Source organism: Adiantum capillus-veneris, chromosome 1 (assembly GCF_014529385.1).
Source record: "Adiantum capillus-veneris isolate H3 chromosome 1, ASM1452938v2, whole genome shotgun sequence".
Classification (NCBI taxonomy): domain Eukaryota; kingdom Viridiplantae; phylum Streptophyta; class Polypodiopsida; order Polypodiales; family Pteridaceae; genus Adiantum; species Adiantum capillus-veneris.
This window is the reverse complement of record NC_140931.1, coordinates 119,851,701-119,856,555: the sequence shown is the minus strand read 5'-3', so window position 1 is coordinate 119,856,555 and position 4,855 is coordinate 119,851,701. Positions and strand designations below refer to the sequence as shown.

Below are 4,855 nucleotides of genomic sequence, written 5' to 3'. Positions count from 1 at the left end.
CTGGCGCACAATATCCACCATGTTGACGCCTCCACTCACGCTCCATATCCCCCTCGCCTGACGTTTGAGACCTCCGCTGGCTTCAATTTCATTTTGCCTGTCAATCGTCGCCTCTGCTCACATCATATGAGATTCTCAAAAAAAAAAAATGAATACTTTCCAACTAGTACCCCTACTAGCAATTCAAATAAATATTTTTTTATAGTTTATTAAGCAAATCATGATGTGAACAATCGATTTTTAAAATTATATGATGTGAATTTTTTTTAAATGACTTGAAATATCAACAATCAATCAACTTTCACAATTATATGGTGTGAATATTTTTTTAAATGTTTAGAAGTGTAAACAATTAAAATTAATGTGATGGTGACCATTGGATAATGAGAGCTGCAAAGTGAAATTGAAAGTTTTCTCTACCACTTCCCTACGGCCTTCTTGGCCAAAAAGGGAAAAAAAAAGTAAGGGGAGGCCCAAAAAGGGGCTGTTGGAAAGTCTTTCCTTTGGGTAAAAGTTGAATTGAACAAAAAAGAAGGAGAACAAGTGATGAAATCACAAGGCCTGCCAATGACCAAGCGAATACTTAGACCAAGCTTTGGATGGAAAATGTACAAGCTTCAAAATTAATCATATGAACATAACCACTGAAATAACGTTTGTATCTCCTAAGGTTCAAAATAATTGTTATATACACACCTACAAATCGAGAAAAACTTGGGCAGCATCTACAAAGTTTAAAATTTACCTGTAACCTTTCAATCAAAAAACTACAAAGTTTAGAGAGATTTAGTAACAGATTCAGTGAAAACACCTTCAAAAGTCCATTCACCTTTTAAATTTTCCATGGCACAACAACTCCCCGTTATTATGCAAGATGTCATCCCATGTTTCAGGTCCATCTTGCTCCCATCTAGAGAAGTTATAGGATCTTTTGTTGTTAGCACTTTCTTGGACCGAGTAGCTTTGTCAAGCTTAAAAGGCAAAATTGCATTGCTATTTTGCCTTACTGAAGATGGTAGTGTTTGTAGTGCCTTTAATGAGACTAGTACGGTCGACCGCTTTCGCCAGCCTCTCTCTCTCCCCCTCTCCCCTTCTTTATCGTGTGCAACTGAGCTTTTTTTCTTTTTGAACTTTAGCCTTCAGGTCGCAGATTGCGACACGTGTAAAGGGGAACCCTTCCGCCATATTATGTTAGTAGATACATCATTCCCCTTTGTTGCATCCAGAGAGGGGTTTACTTGATGGAGGCCAGACCCACCTTCACGTAAGCCAAAAGATAACCAGGAATTGCCATTGAGCTACTTTGAGGAGCCTAATGGAGAGGTAGGGGTAGACGCCCTTCCATTATGCTTTTCGTGTGGCATTTGTTGAGATGGACCTAACCTTATCTGAGTGCATCCATGGATCAGCCTAATAGGCATCCCTTTGAGCTGGCAACATAGAGAAAACAACGAGACTATTAAGACAAGCACCACATGCTAGATGTGCACAATTATTCATTAGGTACGACATAGAATATCAAATCTCACAAAGCAAATTACTTAGCATATTGTCCATCAGGAAATCCTATTTTTGAAACCCATCATGAGTACATCCACAACTTCTATCTACAATCAGAATAATGAGATCAATGTAGTCCTTAATGTGTATAGGTCTTGCAACTGAAACCTTGTAACGGCTACAGAACCTCTGATGACTGAAGGTATCACTGGATCCATGAATTTGGTGCTCAGGGCTAGTATTGGTCATCTCCATAACAAGAAAGCAAGTAGCAGTAGCATCACTGCATGACTCTTCATTCCTGGAGTCATCTTGTGATATTGCATCCACGAGACCATAGTCTGACCCCAATTCTGATCCAACTATTGGTGCATTATTATCTCGATGATCTTTGCAAGTTTTCACCACCTCTATGATGGAGAAGGGATAAGCTTCTGGATTAGAGTTGGTTGTAGAGGAGGCACCCTTGTCTGTGGCGATGAACGGGGTCCTTACTTCTCGGCTACTTGAAGAATCCTCTTTAGAGACAGAATACCGAGCTTCCTACAGATAGAGGCATGGTTACTAATACCATCTCCTTATGAATTTCATCATAGCCTTTTGAGCCAAGATAGGCACATTCAGAAAATGCATTGGTGGATGTGGTATGCTCAGCCATATGCCTCCCGCTCTCTTAGATTTAGATGTAGTATTTTGGCATCAGATCTTTTCACTATGCACTGCAACTACTCCATACACAATTTACCTTCATCTTTCTTTACCTCTGTAAAATAGTCAATAGCAGGCGTAGTCAGAAAGTAGTACATGTACATTCACAACATGAGAAAGATGATGGGGAAGAACAAGGCAGCAATGCTCAAGAGTAATGCGATCTTCTGCATGCACCACATTGCTGAGACCCCATTACAATTCATACCCGGTGATCTCCTTTCTTGCATTGCCGTTTAAGCTTGTCATTTCTACCATTGCCAGAAGCAAAGGTGGAAATACCGAGTGAATTCATCATGTTCAAATTAAAAATAGTTGAAGTGTTGTTCCCATAAGATTGGTGAGGGCTCAAAGTTGCAAGCATTGCTTCAGCTCCAGGCAGCCTTGCCTACAACTTTGGCACTCCTGTCAATCTCAAGCTTGAGGTCTCCATAGCTACAGCTCTTGAATCCCTAGCCTAAGGGCATCATCATAAGAGTGGAACCATCATCGTGGACAAATGGTGATAACATCTTTTCTCTTCAATGTTACTTCTCAAACCAAGCATTGATCCACCTCTCTGGGAGACAAATAGAGGACTATGGCCGCTGCTCCACAGGAGTGTGGGAGCTTCAATGTGCTGGCTTGACTTCCAGTAGTTTAAACGCCAAACTCAGGAAAATATAGGAGCGAAGCCATGACAAAGCGGAGATGGAAGAGATTGGGCAATCTCACGAGGCAGAGAATGTTTTCTACAGAGGTGCAAAGTTGTGCCATGGAGAAGTTTTTATAAGAGAAAGCAAGAACCATCACAAAGTGGCAGGAAGGCAAGGCAAAAGCAGAAATGGAGGTAGGGCTTCTTTACTTGAATCTTGAATGGCGGCCGTAATGTGACGTAACATATGGCTTACCAAGGAGCTTGAGATCCAAAACCAAGAAAATGAGCACAATCGAAAAGTAGCAGATGCAGCTCATAAGAAGCACTTGGACTCCGAGTCTTGGAGGATGTGAAGAAGATAACAAAGCTTGACGTTGAGTTAGCAGGAGGTTTGCCCTGCAAATATTTGAATTTCTCCCTGTGCTTATCCACACAGATTCTGTCACATTTGCTATTGACATACTCCAACTTTGTCCATAAAATGTTCTTGAACCATGGATGTTCCTTGATGTCCTGAGGCGCTTGTTGGGGTCCTTGTGCAGCAAGCCTTTAAGCAGAGAATGGGCATCCCTGGACAAGTATGCGACAACCTCAATCATCGTGTCAGCCATCTTGGCATACTTTTTTCCTCATCAATATTGCAACCGCGCTTGCCAAAGGATAGGAAGCCGGCCGCCATCTCAAATAAGAGCACCCCAACACTCCACCAAGCCAAAGAAAAACCATACTCCTTGCCTTGCAACATCTCGGGCACCATGAAAAAGTATGTTCCACAAGGAGCTGATAAGCGCATCTCTCTAGATTCTTCTGAGGACTGGCAACCAATGTCCACAGCTAATCCAAAGTCATAGAGCTTGACATGGCCGTCATAGTCGAGCAGGATACTGTTCTCCGGCTTGATGTCGCGATGGAGGATGGTGTGTGAGGGTAGCCAAGCAACTGCAAGCATGGGCTTCCGCAAAGGGGACATGTTCCTCAAGTTGGGAGAGGAGGATGTTCTCCGACTTGATGTCGCGATGGAGGATGCCATGCAAGTGCAATCAAGCAACTGCGAGCATGGGATTTTGCAAAGGGGTCATCTTCCTCAAGTTGGGAGAGGAGGTCTCCACCATCCAGGAAGTCAAGGAGGAGGTGGACCTATTTTCTGGAGGCGGCATTTCTCCTTTTACCCTTGCGCTCAACCGGCATTTTAGAAATTGAAAACGGCACGATATTAAGCTTAAAAATTAGGTTTATATTTTGGCATTTCACACTAATTTTATTTTTTGGGGCGAGGTTTCTCCTTTTTCCCTTGCCCTCAATCGGCATTTTCGAAATTGAAAATGGCACGAAATTAAGTTGAAACACATTTTTTCCAATTCTCTCTCGAGGTCCAAGTTGACGGTGATATGTGAATGGTTGGGCTTCTCAGCCTGCACGCCGGCATGGTGACGGGTGTGCGGGAAAATTCATTTTCCCGCACCCACAAAGTCCCCTTTCTTTTTGAAGAGGAAATTTTAAAAAGTTCCACTATTTTTCGGGTGTTTCCACTAAGTTTCTCTATTTTGGGACGGAATTTCTCCTCTTCCCCTTGCCTTAAAACAACACGATATTAAGTTGAGACACATTTTTCCCGAACACTACGAGGCATGCACCCACACTTTTGGGGTGACTGCAGGCAATTCTCTCTCTCTCTCTCTCTCTCTCTCTCTCTCTCTTCAATAATGGTTCTAGCCATAACTGCACACACCCTTTCAGGCTGCACCGCTGCTTACTATAAGAGCTAGATTATCATCAACATCATCAATAGTTGGCCTCTCGCTCTCTCTTTCGGAACACAATTGGAGGAAATTTTAAGATATTAGATTTACTTTTTCGGGGTTTCACACTATTTTTCTCTTTTTCAGGGCGGGGTTTCTCCTTTTTTCCTTGCCCTTAACCGTCATATTTTTGAAATTGAAAACAGCACGATATTAAGTTGAGACACATTTTTCCCAAACACTGCTCTCAGCTACGGTGAGCTACCTGAAG

At 42.4% G+C, this 4,855-nt stretch overlaps 1 pseudogene; it reads right to left on the bottom strand.

Annotated features, from left to right (window-relative positions):
- Positions 1-825: 825 nt before the first annotated feature.
- LOC147465440 (uncharacterized) lies at positions 826-3,984 on the bottom strand (annotated as a pseudogene).
- Between the last annotated feature and the right edge of the window lie 871 nt (positions 3,985-4,855).